Consider the following 17,547-nt stretch of genomic DNA (forward strand, 5'->3'; position numbering starts at 1 on the left):
GTTTGAGATAAAGAGAGAGAGTATGAGCAAAGGGAGTAGCAGAGGAAGAGGGAGAGGCAGACTCCCTGCTGAGCAGGTAGCCTGATGCAGGCTCCAGCCTAGGATTCTGATACCATTGATCTGAGCCTAAGGCAGATGCTTAACTGCCTGAGTCACCCAAGTCCTCCGCAAATAGTTTGTTTAAATACATTAAGACTTAAAAAGTTTGGGACGTCTGGGTGGCTCAGTGGGTTAAGTTTCTGCCTTTGGCTCAGGTCATAATCCCATGTTTCTGGAATCGAGTCCCACATTGGGCTCCCTGCTCAGCCAGGAGTCTGCTTCTCCCTCCCCTCTCCCTCTGCCTGCCACTCTGCCTACTTGTGCTCTGTATTTCTCTCAAATAAACAAATAAGTAAATATTTTTAAAAATAAGGTTATTTTTCTAGATTATTTTTGTCTTTTCAACTGATTTGTAAGCACTTTCCTATTTTTTTTTCTGTAAATGATACTCCATAATACTAAATAATTTAATAATCTGTAAATTTAAGGTTGATGACACCATATCATTTTTCTCTACATGGAAGAAGGAAGAAATGAGATTATAATTTATTGACTGTTAATATAAAATGATACAATATAAGTAAATATAATAACAAGTATATTATATAAATATAATAAGTAAATATAATAAATATAAAATGATGCAGGGGAGACAATCTATACAGAATAACAATAGTATAATTGAAAATCAAATTGTCTTCTTACTGCAGAAAGAAACTAGCATTTAATATCATCATGCATGAGAAAACACGTTTATACATTTTATTATTGTACTTATTTTACATAGAACAATAAAATGTAGTATATTGGTTTATAATTTTTCAGTTAGGTATTAAAAAATAATGGTCATACATTACCAAATATGCTTATCTGTCAAATTCTCCAAACTCATATAAACAAAAAACAATTCTAAGTTTGGTTCTGTTTCCATTCTAACTAAAGCTTCCTAGAATTCTTCCATGACTTTGTTTTATAAAAGTGTTCATATTCTAAATCACTTCTTTCATACTCTCCTTCAGTCAAAGAATCCATAAGTGTGACTTTATCTAAATTCTACATAGTTAGGTCATCTCAATTCCTAGAGTTCCATATTCATTTTATTTTCCCTTGTAAACTATTAGAAAGTTCAACATCTGCTCCCTCAAATCTTAAATTGTCATCCTCACTTTCAAAATTATCCCATAACCTGCATTCCACATTGTGATCAGAATTAGCACAGCCTATGAATGGTTTTATAGAAGACCGTAGGAACTGACCACAGAACAACCTTTTAAAAACTCTCATCTTTCTTTTGAACATAAGCTTAACTTTATTAAAGTGTTTACCTTCCTATTGGACCATGTATTTGGGGGAGGCTGGCCTTAGCTCCAGTCCCTAGAGGGTGGGTGGTAATTGACTTAACTCAATCACAGTGGAGCTGATCTACATACAAGGGAACTGAGTTTGTTATGGGAATAAAAGCACATTAATAAATGAGGCATGAGAAGAACTCCGTTAAGTGTCTTCAGGGAAATGATTTCTTTTTATATTCCACCCCCCCCCACAACCCCAGGCCAGACACACAAAAGCTGATAATCTCTTATCCTCTTGTCATTTTAGATGTGTTGTCTAAAAATGTATAGGTTTTTTTTTAACATGAGAATAAACTTTTCTAACAAAATTGACAAAGATGTAAAAGTGACAGGCTGGCTATTTAATGACTTCACTAAACCACTGAATGAACTAACCATAGACTTACCATACATTGGGACTTCTTACTTACATATACTACAACTTTGAGTGTAATTGTTTATGTAATTTTGAGTTTATATATATATATATTTTAATATATATTAAATATATATTATATATAGTTATATATATTAAATATATAATATATTAAAATATATATTTTATATATAATATATATGAAGCTCAGCAAATTATATATATATGTAATTTGCTGAGCTTAATTGAAAGCATCCTGATATTTATTAATGTCTATGACAGAAAAGTGGGAGTTACCTCCACAACACCTTAACACCATCCTCCCATTTTTTTCCAAAGCTACATTCTATCTATCATTTGAATGAGATATTTCCTCTTTGTCAAAATCTATGCTACTTTAGTTTTGAAGATAAATTTCCCGTTATTATTGAAGCATCCTCTGAAATCCATAAACCTACCCACTTATTACAGCCTACATCCTTTAAAAAAAAAATCAGGTGGTTTAGTATGATGAACTACTTGAGGGCATTATTTTTCTTTATTTTTAATATCACTAATGCTTAGTATAATCCCAGAAAATTATAGATTTTAAATTTATTCAATGAATGGATTATTATACAACAAATTATGTTAAATTTTATAAAGAAAGATTGATTTGAATCTCTTGGTTTTAACTGTAATGGGTATTAGATAAAACATACTTCTTTTGCAAACACTTTTGTGGTACTCCAAGAAAAATGTTTTGATAATTTGTATCTTGTTTATGTGTGAATGTAAACTAAATTCTTAGAGTAATAAGACCACTATAGTAGAAATCAAGGTGAAATAAAAGATCTCATATTTAATTTATGACTCTTCTGATAATTGGATATACAGTGTTAAATAATGTACTTTAACAGTATAAACTTCAGTCTTCATATAGGTATAATAATGATAATTATACCACATGTTGTTTTATATCTGAATAAAATGAGATAAATTATGTTGAACTCAATGGAAAGTGGAAAAAGGCTGTAAAAATTTGTGTTATTAATAGTACATTTTCTATTATGAAAAAAAAATCAATGTAAATTGCCAAGAACTGCTGGGCCAATAGATGATATCATTTGAAGTAATACACCACATTTTAAGAAAAGTAAAAAACCAAAAATGATAATTCGTATTGCGCAAAACCAATCAAAACTTTTAAAAGCCATCTCTACCAATCCTGTGGGCTTCCTCCTCTTCTCCCCAAGCACAAAAGAAGTATTTGATTTTATAAAGTGTTAAACTATAAAGAGGTTGTTTGGTGATTTTCAGAGTTGTAATGAGAACAGATCAATTTCCATCATCTTTCTCCTAGGAAGTCATGAATCAATAATAAACTCACTTCTACAGAAAATAACAAATCATTATTTAAAGGCTAGTTCCTCAGATATCTCATGAATTATATAGAATGTTATAATAAAAGCAACAAAAGTGATAGCACTAAAACCATTTTGATAAAGTTATTACACAATGCAGTTAAAAACATACATGGGATTTGTGATTATGCTCTAGAGACTTAACTAAGAGAATGAAAAACAAGTCCTTTCAGCTTGAGAAACATTACATGTTACCCATCATGTTCCAGCAAGTTTCTACTGAAGAGAATTTGAAAGTTCCTCAGCCAAGCCTGAGGCACCAGGACAACCTCAGAATTTATTATAGCAAGTTGAAAAAGTGTTTGTACAATATTTGACATAAATGCATTTAAAAGTTAAAAAGAAATTTGAAGGTAGAGAGTGACTAAAATGGGCAAAACACAGAATAGAGGAAGAAAATACAGTAAGAAACAGGAAAAATGGGGGCGCCTGCGTGGCTCAGTGGGTTAAGCTGCTGCCTTCGGCTCAGGTCATGATCTCAGGGTCCTGGGATCAAGTCCCGCATCGGGCTCTCTGCTCAGCCACAAGCCTGCTTCCCTCTCTCTCTCTCTGCCTGCCTCTCTGTCTACTTGTGATCTCTCTCTGTCAAATAAATAAATAAAATCTTTAAAAAAAAAACAGGAAAAATGAAAACAGACACATGGAATGTAGAACAAGAAGCTGTATATGATGATAATCAAATCAAAGCATCACAAATCTTTCAAGGAAGGTGGGGGGCAATCTGTGTAATGAAATGATAACCCAGAAGTTTGGAGAGGAGGCTATTCTCATGCTTGAGGAGAACACATTAAAAAATTAAATGTCAGTGGAGAATGTCTGTGGAGGTAGAATGGAGCCATGTTAATCAATATCACCATGTGGTTGGGAAGGTTGTACCCTGCAGAGTCACTTGGATGAGGGTGGTTTGTCAAAGAAGTGTGCGGCTGCAGCACTCCTGAGGAAGGTCCATTCTGTAATTACTTCTGCCCTCCACCAAACAAAGAGAAGAGGGTCTTCTTCTCCTCCTCTTTCTCCTCCTTCTTCTCCTTTTCCCTCTTTTTCTTCCTCTTTCATTTCCTTCTTCACCTTCTTCACACGAAAAAATAGAATATGCTTGATATAGACCCTCTACCTCCTCCCCTGAAAAGCAGAGATTATAAGAATGTATGTAAGGGTTTATAAGGAAGGTTATAAGAAAGTATGTAAAAATGCTTAAAAATCAGAAAGTCTAATCATATTGCTTTGTGGTGTGTGTCAAGGGTGGGTATAAGATGATTCAAGTATTCCAGTGGATAATTAACAAAGATAGCAGCCAGAATGGAAATTGACAAATTGCTCAAAGGACATACATGTTCATATATAAAGAAGCTTAATTTGGTTATTACTTGTATGTGGTAATTATAGAGAAAGGGACTGTATGTATCAAGGTTTTTTTGGGGGGTATGAAATTTATTAGATTTGACAGTACATGAACTTCCTCTATTCACTGCTATCATATAAAGAAACATCATGAAATTCATGGAAGATATAAAATCACAAATTTTACTTTTCATTGCAATTATTAAGTTATTGAGTTTAATATTTAACATTATAACTTCCATTTTCTAGAGAAGAATATGTAGTATTTGTGTCTGCATGCATGTATGCATATGCATGTTGTATGTTTAGGCACACCTACAAATACAGAACCATGAAAAAAAAAAGAATGTGATTACTGTCATTTTTACTTATAGAATGCTTCTGAACACATAAAATTTTTTAAAAAATACTATGCTAAAATAAATTTAAAGTACTAGAAAGAGAATATTTAAACTGGGAAGAAAGTCACTTGTAATTTTTAGAAATAAGTAAGTTAAGATTAAGGAAAAAAACACACTTTAAAATGTGGTTTATAAAAAAACAATGTGGTTTATATGTTTTTAATAAATGGATACATAAGGTTTTTAACCAGAAAGACTAGAATGGTACTATTAGTAGTCAAAGAAAGGGAAAGCAAGGAACTTTGTAGGAAATGGCACATGAATAAATATTATGTTGAAAAAAAATATTAAAACACAAGATTAAAAATAAGCCATCCTCATAATTTTGGGGGGTAAAACACCCAAGATAACCCTTAAAAAACTGATTAAATAATTAATTTTTTTTCATTATTTCATTTACCAAAAAATAACAACCCCCCTCCAAAAAAAAAACTTTCCTCTTTTCTCATGTCTTCTTTTATTCCAGGCACCTAAGAATTCTCTAGAAATATGAGATTAAGGATTTTAAATGCCATTCAGTAGATATAGACCAACTCTGTCACTCACACATCAGTTCATTAAGTCTTTAGTAGAGAACCGAAGGATACGCAACATACACAAGGATACATTCCGGGATTCAACTAAAGTATTTTAGGTTTTAATATATAGTTATTAAAATCAATGTGATAAATAATGGGTATTTTTTGGCAAAGTTAGATGAATTATTTATTTATTAATTTATTATTTATTTATTTTAATCAATTTAATTTTAATCAATTAGCCAAGGTATAGTATATCATTAGTTTTTGATATAGTATTCAATGATTCATTAGTTGAATATATGTCACCCAGTGCTCATCATATCACACATGTGGCCTCTTTAATGCCCATCACCTGGTTACCCAACCCCCCCCACCACCTCCCTTTCTTCAGCTCTCAATTTTTTCCCAGTCAAGAGTCTCATACAGTTTGTTTCCCTCTCTGATTTCTTCCCATTCAGCTTTCCCCCTACCCTTCTTGTCCTCTGTTCCTTCTGTTCCTTGTCCTCTGTTCCTGAGTGAAACCATATGACAATTGTCTTTCTCTGATTAACTTATTTCACTTAGCCTAATACCCTCCAGTTCCACCCATATCAATGTAAATGATAGATATTAATCCTTTCTAATGGCTGAGTAATATTCCATTATATATATGAACCACATCTTTATCCATTGAAGGATATCTTGGCTCCTTCCACAGTTTGGCTATTATGGACATTGCTGCTATGAATACTGGGGTGCACATGCTCCTTCTTTTCATTGTTAAATGAAGATAAATTTTAATGAAAATTGTCTTAAGACAGTATGTGTCACAAAGCGATATGCTTTTGAGATGGCCTGGCACCTTCTAACTATCCTAACTATCCTAGTTTCTATGAATAAGTGAAGTTTTAAGTTTAAAATCATTACTTACAAAAAAAAATCATTACTTACAAAATCATTATTTATAAATCATGGATTTTTAATTGAAATTTCATAAATAAGGGTTTGCCTACAATGACTTTAAATTATCCAAGACAACGAAATTTTACAAGGAAATACAGGGGTCATCAATTTACAATCATTTAACTTTTTTTCTTTTTTACCTTATGATTGTGAAAAAGTGATAACCATTTAGTGGAAACTGTACTTCAAATTTTGAATTTTGATCTTTTCCTAGACTAGTGATATATAGCAGGACATTCTCATGATGCCGGGCAGTGGCAAAGAGACACAGCTTCCAGTAAGACACAAGATCATGAAGGTAAACAACTGATATACTTATAATAATTCTTTACCCATACATCATTTCATTTTTCACTTTCAGAACAATATTCAATAAATTACATGAGATGTTCAACACTTTATGATAAACTATGTTTTGTGTTAGATAATTTTGCCCAAGGGTTAATGCAATTGTTCTGAGCATGTTTATTTTATTTTATCAAAGATTTTGTTTACTTATTTGTCAAAGAGAGAGTGCAGGCAGGGGGATCAACAAGCAGAAGGAGAAGCAAGCCTCCTGCTAAGCAAGGAGCCCAATGTGAGACTCGATTCCAGGACCCTAGGATTATGAACTGAGCTGAAAGCAGACATTTAATTGACTGAGCTATCCAGGTATTCATATGTATTCTGAGAATGTTTAAGGTAGGCTAGACTAAGCTGCGGTGTTTCATAGATTAGGGGCATTAAATGCATTTTTGATTTAGGACCTTCTCCACTTATGATAGAGTTATATCCTGATAAACCTGTATATGACAATTAGTTTAATAATTAATATCTGCTTGAAAACCCCCCATATTTCTTCTAGGGCAATTTTGTATTTTTACATTGTATTTCTACATTGATTTAAAATAAACATTTAATAAAATATCATCCTATTCAATTATGGCTTTCAATGATGTTAATAGAGTACAAATAGAGAAAAAGGAAAATATACCCATGTGCACAGAAGTATGTCAATGTTACCACAGCATTTACCATCTATGACTATGTTTGTGCCCTTCAGCATGACCATCATGCCATACCTTACAAACACAGGTGTCAACAAACATAAAGAGATTCTGTCAAAAAATCTTCACGACTTGTTAGTATACCTTCCCTCACAGTGGAGAGTGAAAATTGCATTAGTGAGAGCTTTCCAAGTTGATGGGCAGGAAAAAGTGTATACCAAGCTTGTAAACATAGTGAAATTACACCTATCCAGGGTTATCTAAGAATTCTTATTAAAAATAGTATAGCATTAACAAAGAATATGGAGGACATGGGGAGAGGGAGAGGAGAAGGGAGTTGTGGAAAATTGGAAGGGGAGATGAACCATGAGAGATTATGGACTCTGAAAAACAACCTGAGGGTTTTGAAGGGATGGGGGTTGGGAGGTTGAGGAACTAGGTGGAGGGTAATAGAGAGGGCACATATTTCATGGAGCACTGGGTGTGGTGCAAAAACAATGAGTACTGTTACGCTAAAAATAAATAAATAAATTTAAAATAAAAAAAAAATTAGTATAGCATTCATCTGGGTTTTTTAAGTGGAAAGTATAAATATGCAATCAATTTGAGCTTATATTTTATAGTAACTAAGGTAAAATTATTCTAGTTCATCCCTGGAAAAACAAATGAATTCATTAAATATTTGAATTTCATTCAATTTCCTTGATGATAATAATATTCAGATTCTTACATTATTTCTATACTATGTGTTTAAAATCAAACTACACTGAAGCAGTGAAAGCAAAAGGGATGCAAGTCTCCTTTGGAACATTGTGCCAGAATGATATAGAAGTCTACTTGTAGTTTTGCTTATTTGCTTGCTTTTTTGTTTCAACACATTATTTGTTATAAGATTAGGAACTGAGTATATTTCAGTTATGATATTGTAATTCTTGCTTAAGAATGGGTTGGCTTATCTAAATTTCATGCCAAACCTACTGGTAATTTGCTTATCTCTTGTAGATTTACCAATAACAAAAAGTCATAAACCCGAAGTTAAAAAAAATGTACTTCCTTAAATCATTTGTAAGCACTGAAAAATTTTCCTTTTGCAACATGTTAACCAAATCTTACTTTGAAAAATATACTCTCCAAGCATAATAAGTTTTGTGGTATATTATTGTGCATTGATTTTAAATTGCTAACAATATGGTTTCACATTAACAATGTTTGGTTCAATTTCAAGTCACATTCAAAATCTAAGGTGTTTTATTCTGCCTATTTAATGTCTGCCAACTAGAAATTTTTACTTTAATGATGATGAATGGACAAGAACTCAATGACAAATTCTAAATAAATATCTTGTGTTATATCCAGAATAAAATGTAGTGTTTGGAATAAGGTTGAATAACTAAATTCTGTTATATAAAATAGAAATGTCAAAATGTAAGTAAACTATATTGAACCTGTGAGAAGAATATCGATCACTTGTCAAGTAATAGATATATATGTTTTAGGATAAATCTTATTTTTCATTTCTAAAAATATTTAATTAATGATGCTTGATTTCTCCTCTGTACTGATGCTTTAAGTAAAAATATATGACCTCATTTCTATTCAAATAATCAACATTTCTATTCAAAGATACATAAACATAAAAATATTCTAGAATTTGATCACTATCTTTAAATTTATACATCACTATTATTTTCAAAACTGCAAGTCAAAAATATTTCTGAATAAAGTGATGAAATAAAAATGACTTTAATATATTTTCCTTTATAAAATGAGTTGATCATTACAAAAATAATGTAATTAAGCCTTAAGGTGTGCATGCATTTAGAGTTAAATATGATAAGATCCTGGAAGAACAAATATTTCTCAAGATCTTGTCTCCAATGCAAAATCCTATAGAAGCCATATAGTACAACTGCTGATTCCTTACATGGAAATAGCATGTAAAATTATCCTTCTAAGCCATCTCAGAGGTATATCATATATTGAAATATAGGGAAAGAGTCATATTAAAATGATGAACCAGAAAAATCTGCCATAATTACAATGATCAGGCAAACAGAATCCACTTGATATCCCCCCAACTTTCAGAAACTTTGGAGATAAAAGGAGATGAAAAACCAAACCAAACCAAAATAAATATTTAATCAAGTACCATGAAGGATTGTTTAAAGGAAAGTAAATTTTAGAATTTACTAAATGATGCAATTAAAACAATATGAATACATAATGAGTTCAGTAATTAAAGATAGCATATTTGCCTTTAATCACATTACTTAGCTTAATCCTAAGCACAAATAACTAAATATTCAACTTGGAAAGTAGAATATAAGGAGTTTTATGACCTCCAGAGGACCTTGATAGCTAAATAAAGAACCCATCCTTCTGCTCCTTCGGAACTGAAAATGTTAAGTGAGTGAATGATCTCACCAGACTGCATGTGTGAAATTGATCTATTGTATTGATTAGGAAGTATACAGCTCCAAGAATTTACTATATGAGAGAATTTGGGTACCTCAGAGTCCTTTAATTCCCCAGCCTCCATCTCCACTGAGATCATTTTACAATAAACAGCAGCAATGCTTCCCTTGAAAGATGAAGTTAGTCCTTGCTTTCATAATTCATAATACACTCACCTAAGGAGTCTTATTTGCAGTAGAAAGTGGATTCTCCTCACGCTCCATTCTTTACTGCCTCTAGGACTCATTGCAATCTGATATATGTAGGAGGGGTATAAACACAGGAAGCTGAAAACATAAACTTTAAAAAATTACTAACTATGTAAATAAACTCTAAGGATGTTAGGAAAAAAAGGAGATTATAATCATACACAGGATTAAATTTTAAAAAAAATGAGTGTCTTTTCCCACAAACTGGATTCAGTGGACTATGTGAAACACTAGACTATGGTTTCAATTGCTCCATTATTTACTTGGTTAGTTAACTGGAACATGGCTTCAAAGACTAAGGTGAAAAAATTAGAGAAAAAAATAACTAGAGGAAGCAAATATTTGGGGATATAGTTGCCCATGCCCAAACTATGTTTGAGGAGAGAGCTGAGCTCAGAGCTCATCAATCTTGAGGAGCATATTACTAAGGAGAACACTAGATTCTACACATAGAAGTTTATGGTGATAGGGTTTATGATGCTGTTGGGAGTTAGTGTTATTAAAATTGTCTCCCAGATTTTAGTAGGAAAAGAGGAACTGGGGCAACGGATCACATACTTGTACTACAGTGTCCAAAGCAATAGACTCCAAAAGATGTGGGGCTGGTTAATTAGAAAGATTATATCAAAAGGAATCTTCAATGTTGCTTAATTGTGCACAGGGTCCTTGGACTAAAATAAAAAACAGATCACTTGGTTTTCTTTTAATGTATCACTAAAATTATTCCAGCCGTATTAACAGAAGCCTAACATCAGAATTAAAGACTGGAGTTACAGCTTCTTACACACTTTTTAGAATTAAATAAGTTTACATATTCAGGATCCATTGAAAGAAGTAAATATTTGGTATACTTGAAATTGTGTTTTTAATCTCATGAAAAATCCTAAAAAGTTTCATCTTGTATGAATATCTAGAGAAAAATTACAAAACTAGTTTACAATTTGAGTACTCATTAGAATGAAATCTGCTCTCAGACACAAAATACAATAATAAACTTGGTTCCAGAGTTTTTCCCTGATTTTTATGAGCTATATAGTCAAAGTTTCACCTAGGATCAGGAAAGAACAACCTATCTACTCATGGAGTGTCAGAAAGCAGCGAAGCCTGCAACAGTTATTTTGTGATGGAATGATATAGAGTCACCAAAGAGAGTTAAAATATTTTTTTTTCTAATGCAAAGCAAAATGAGAGTAAACTAAAAAACTCTAAAAAAGAAAAAAAAATAGTCGTAGCCAAAAATGCTCTTTTAACAATCTTCCTCTTTACTCTCAGAGCAAGACAGGAGTGGAAGACAAGAACATTGAGAGGCAGGTTCTATTTACATGTAACTTAGACATAGGAAATTCTTATGTCAGTAGAGAACAGGACAGCCAATGGTAATCTTAAACTGTGTTGCCTATGGAAGTGTTTTTCATTCTAAGGGTGATAAAATATTAGTTTTTAACAAAAGTTTATTTGATCCTACCATATATTTTTGCATGGAATTTCTGAACTAGGTTAAAATTCAATAGAATAAATTCAATAGAATCACTATGTTACATTTGATATTTTAAATCTTCATTGAGGTGCTCGCTTTGGCAGCACATATACTAAATCTTCATTGAGATATCAGAAATAAACTCTCTTTAATTGTCTTTGGAAAAATAAGAGTTTTTCCCCTGTTACAAGAGCAATTCCTATTGTATATTAAAAAATAATTTAGAATGTTTGAATTTAAAGTATTGTCCTGTATATGTTAATTTAGTTTCAGAACTAAAGAGTGACAACTAATCAATAAAAAAATAAATGAATATTGATATTGTAAGACTTTTTCAATACTTTATTCATAGCACCTTTAAAACAAGCTAGACATTGTATATAAGGAATCAATATGGTGATATGGAAATTGTAAGGCTAATATTTTGTACTTTGAATTCTTACTGTGATGAATAGTTGTTAAATATTTACCCCTTGATGATTTACTTCCTTGATTAGTTAGCAAAACTTAGTTCACTTTAAAAATGAGCAAACTGAAATTATTGATTTCCTTATATTGGATTATACAGACATTCACTAATGCTGAGGGAGAAAAAGAAAAGAAAAAGATCATCTAGAAAAAATAAAAAGAAGCTGAGTGTTTAGTTTATTGTTTCATAAATTTTGAGATGGTATAGAGTAAAAGAATAGGGGAAGAAAATGCTATCTGCCTTTCTTTAAAATGTTCAAATACTTGATACTTAACATCTTTTACCATGTTTTCTGGTTTAAGCATACATTTGTAAATACATAACTTTCCTGTATGTCTAGGCCAACTTTCATCTTTTCCCAATCTTACACATTAAAATATGCAATATTTTCTGTCTTTAAGTATTTAAAATTACAGAAAGAGATTCACGGTAGACATTTTGTAGGCTATATGTAATACTTAGAAATATTCATTTTTTTTTTTTTTAAGATTTCAGCTATTCATTTGAGAGAGAAAGAGAGTACACGAGAGCACAGGAGGCAGGAGGAGGGTCAGGCAGAGGGAGAAGGAGAAGCAGACTCCTCACTGAGCAGGGAGTTAGATATAGGATTCCATACCAGGACCCTGGGATCATGACAGAAGCCTAAGGCAGACACTTAACTGACTGAGCCACCCAGGGGCCTATACTTAGAAATATCCTTAAAGATAATGAAGTCCTCCTGGCTTTGTTTGTGTTTCTCTAGGGCATAGGCTACAGAAGTGACTCCAGTTTCCCTCTGACCCTTGATGTTCTTTCCTTTTGACCACATATAAAAGAGAAAAATAAGTAAATCTTATATGCCTATCATTTTATTATCAAGAATAAATATAATTTGCATACATTATATGAAAGAAAGAGGATAACAATGAGCAGATGAAGCTTTGGGAAGTTTTGAGGAAACCATACAGGCACTTTGAGAAGAAAACACAGGTGTGACCTTAAACATATTTTAGTCTTCACTGAACACTTTTTTGCCTCTAGCCCCTGAGGTACAATAGAAACATCCTAGGATTTTTTTTTTTTAAGATTTTATTTATTTATTTGACAGAGAGAAAAGAGGTATCACAAGTAGGCAGAGCAGTAGGCAGAGAGAGGAGGAAACAGGGTCCCTGCTGAGCATAGAGCCCAATGCAGGGCTTGATCCCAGGACCCTGAGATCATGACCTGAGCCAAAGACAGAGGCTTAACCCACTGAACCATCCAGGTGCCACACATCCTAGGATTTTTTTAACAAATAAATTAAAATCTCAATTTGAGAAAGAATCAAACTGGTTTAGGAAAAGGAGAAAAACTATCTGGTACTTCTTACCCAAGTTAACCTACTAGTTGCAACCTCAGACAATGCAAAAATAAATAAATAAATAAATAAATAAATAAATAAATAAATAAACAAACAAATTTCAATGGTAAAAATATTTGATGAATCTTAAGTTCTGAAAAAAAAAAATCTCAAGCTACTTTTTAAAAACTGTTTTCACAGTGTCTCATTGTTGATCTCCTCCTCCGATTTACCCCAATTCACTTTTCCTTTCCATCTCCTAATGTCCTCCATGTTATTCCTTATGTTCCACAAGTAAGTGAAACATATAATTGACTCTCTCTGCTTGATTTATTTTATCCAGCATAATCTCCTCCAGTCCCATCCATTTTGATGCAAAAGTTGGGTATTCATACTTTCCGAGGGCTGAGTAATATTCCATTGTATATATAAAGCACGTCTTCTTTATCCATTCATCTGTTGAAGGGCATCTTGGCTTTTTCCACAGTTTGGCCATTGTGCTATGAACACTGGGGTACATATGGCCCTTCTATTCACTACATCTGTATCTTTGCAGTAAACACCCGGTTGTACATAAACAGTGAATCTTGGAACACTGCTTCAAAAACTAATGATGTATTTTATGGTGACTAACATAACACAATAAAAAAAAAAAACTGTTTTCATTTTCTGAAAACATAATATTCCAAACGAAGCTTAATCCTAATAGTTAAATAGTTTATTTTCTCATTTAGTCAGAAACTTATTTCTTAAATACATCACACTTAGTTTATATTTCTTTTTTTTTATTTGACAGAGAGAGAGACAGATCACAGGCAGGCAGGGAGGCAGACAGAGAGAGGAGGAAGCAGGCTCTCCGAGGAGCAGAGAGCCAGATGTGGGGCTCGATCCCAGGACCCTGGAATCATGACCTGAGCCGAAGGCAGAGGCTTTAACCCACTGAGCCACCCAGGCGCCCCTTCGTTTATATTTCTAATTTGTATTTCCATGTTTCAATATTCTAGCCTTAAACTTAATATACTGAAGCTGCAATGCTTCAAAGCAGTTCTGTTGTTAACCACCTGGAATTAGGTAGAACCCATATAAGTTAAGGACATAGTCCCCTAAAAGACTACTCTCCATCTTCAGATGTCAGCTGCAGGTTTAAGAATTCTCTGGCCACCCACTCTTATAAACAACTGGGGGTGTTTCCATCCCTTCAGTTCAATAACTTGAAAGAAAAATGCCAAACTCAGGAAAGTGTTATATTAATGACAAGTTTTATTATACAGGATACATATCAGGAGCTGGCAAATGAAGAGACACAAATGGCTGTCTCAACACAAGGCACCTGACAAGGGAAGCAATTTAAGAGGCAACTAGAGTGACTAACATGGAAGGAGGAAACCACAGTCTTTATATAATCTAATTTCAGAGGGGAAAAAATAATCCCACCTCTTTTGTCTTATTATATTCATTAGAAGCATGTTAATATTTCCACCTCACATGCAAGAAGACAGGATTACATACATTCTGAAATGTTCAACCTTTTGAGAAGTATTTGTAGAACACCTGTCATATATATACATATATATATATCACAGTGGACCAGTTAAGGAAAAGGATGTGATTAAATAAAAGGAGGAGGAGGAGGACAAATTACAAAATAGCATGAAGAGTAAAGAGAGAATTAAGTTCTCATTAGATCTAAAAAATCTGTTTTGTGTTTGGATTTTGCAATTTCCACAAGCTAGTTTTAATTTTAGAGGCTGTCTACCACACTTTGCCATAGTAAGAGATACATTGCAATATAAGAAATTCATCCATTTCATATTGTTATAAATGAACCATATGTATAAATTATGTCATTCAACATAATCCCCTAATCTTAATGACAATAAATGGGAAAATATGTATGATAATTAGTTGAGAGAAGTGAGAAATTCTTTACATATATCAAAATATGTTGAATAAAAAATGCCCTAAAGGAGTGATGAAATGAAAGAGAAACATTTTATTGTAAAGCTATATAAAATTATCTTAAAACTCATTTTATGAATGAAAATCAAATTTTAGTCAATAATGTTAGGTGGGTTAATTTCTGTCTTTCTATACTGTTCCACTGATCTTCAACAAAGCAGGAAAGACTATCCAAAGGGAAAGACAGTCTCTTCAACAAATGGTATTGGGAAAACTAGACAGCAACATGCAAAAGAATAGAACTGGACCACTTTCTTACACCAAACACAAAAAGAAGTTCACAGTGGATGAAAGACCTAAATGTAAGACAGGAAACCACTTTAATTCTAGAGAACACAAGCAGTAACTTTGGCCTTAATAATTTCTTTCTAAGTGTGTCTACTGAGGCAGCGGAAACAAAAGCAAAAATAAACTCCTGGAACTTCACCAAAATAAAAGCTTCTGCACAGTAAAGAAAATTATTAAACAACAACAACAACAACTAAAGGGCAACGTGCAGAATGGGAGAAAATATTTGCAAATGACATATCTGATAAAGGGTTAGTATAAAAATTATACAAAGAACTGAGAAAATGCAACATCTTTGAAATGAATAATTAAATTAAAACTTGACATGGGGAGCCTGGGTGGCACAGTTGATTAAGGGTTCAATTCGTGGTTTTGACTTAGGTCATGATCTTGGGGTCCTGAGATCTAGCCCCATGTAGGGCTTCAAATTTCGCACAGAGCTTGCTTGGGATTCTTTTCCCCTAACACTCCCTCCTCCACTAGTCCTCCCTTTGCTCTCTCTGTTTCTCCTTCCATCTCGCTCTCTCACCCTCTCTCAAATAAATAAGTCTTTAAAAATTGGGCAGAAGACATGAATAGATATTTCTCCGAAGAAGACCTACAGATGGCCGACAGACTCATGAAAACATACTCAACATTTTTAACCATGAGGGAAATACAAATCAAAAGTATAATGAGATATCACGTCAGAATGGCTATTGGGTGGTTAACATTGACTGTCAGAACAGAATGGCTAAAAGAAACAACACAAGAAACAACAGGTGTTGGTGAAGATGTGGAGAAAGGGGAAAACTCTCCCACTATTGGTGGGAATGCAAACTGGTGCAGCCACAGTGAAAAATAGTATAGAGTTTCCTCAAAAAGTTAAAAATAGAACTACCCTATGATCCAGCAATTGCACTACTAATTTCTTACCCAAGGAATACAAAAATACTAATTCAATGGGATACATACACCTGGATGTTTGTAGAAGCATTATCAATAATTGCCAAATTGTCAACAGCCCAAGTGTCCATCGACTGATGAAATTCATCCATTTCATTGAATGGTGAATGGATAAATAAGAGAAGGGTATACACACACACACACACACACACACACACACACACACATAAATAAAATAAAATAAAATAAAATATTACTCAGCCAAAAAAATTGAAATCTTGCCATCTGCGAGAATAGGGATAGGCTGCAATGGAAAATGCTGAAGTCAGCCAGAGAAAGACAAATCCATATGATCTTATTCATATGTGGCATTTAGGAAACAAAACAGATGAGTATAGGGGAAAAAAGAGAGAGAAGCAAGCCCAGAAACAAACTCTTCACAATAGAGGATAAACTGATGGTTATCAAAGGGGATGTGGGGGGGGATGGGTGAAATAGCTGATGGGGATTAAGGAGTATACTTTTGATGAGTACCAGGTGCTATATGGAAGTGTTGAATCATTATAATGTACACTTGAAGCTAATACTATACTGTATGTTAACTGGAATTTAAAGAAAAAATTCTTTTTGAAAAAAGAATGTTGGATAGAATTCTCTTAGGTCTAAAATTTTGTTTTATGTTCATGTTTTGCAATTTCTAGGATCCAACTTTAGTTTTTAATTATAAACCACTGCAGGTGGTTTGGGAAAAAATGAAGCTACAAAGAGAAACAAGAATATTTTGTTTAAAATAGAAAAACAATAATAAATCAAGCAGTAAGTTTATCTTAAATTCTATTTTATATGTAATAATTAATAAGTATAATTTATGGACTGTTTCCATATCTTACATGCTTTGCTTTATTATGTTTCTCAGTTACTAAAAATTTTTTACTGAAACTATGGTATTGAAAAAGATAATGTTTAAAATTTTAGGTAAATTCAATTACAAGAAGAACCTATGTATTCCTTTCCTTTTAATAAAAGATATAAAAAAGATGTTTGCTGCTGTTGATACAGTACAGTATAAGGGTTGGCTACATATTGAGAACTTTGTTTTAAAACTCATTGGTAAGCTCCCTCAAACTCTTTGTTTTGTTCACCAGGTTGTA

General features: G+C 32.8%; 1 pseudogene; it reads left to right on the plus strand.

Annotated features, from left to right (window-relative positions):
* The first annotated feature begins 6,595 nt into the window (after positions 1 to 6,595).
* The window catches only part of LOC123936869, a 29,582-nt pseudogene continuing 18,630 nt past the window's right edge, over positions 6,596 to 17,547 (plus strand).

The sequence above is a fragment of the Meles meles genome, chromosome 2, assembly GCF_922984935.1.
Source record: "Meles meles chromosome 2, mMelMel3.1 paternal haplotype, whole genome shotgun sequence".
Taxonomy (NCBI): domain Eukaryota; kingdom Metazoa; phylum Chordata; class Mammalia; order Carnivora; family Mustelidae; genus Meles; species Meles meles.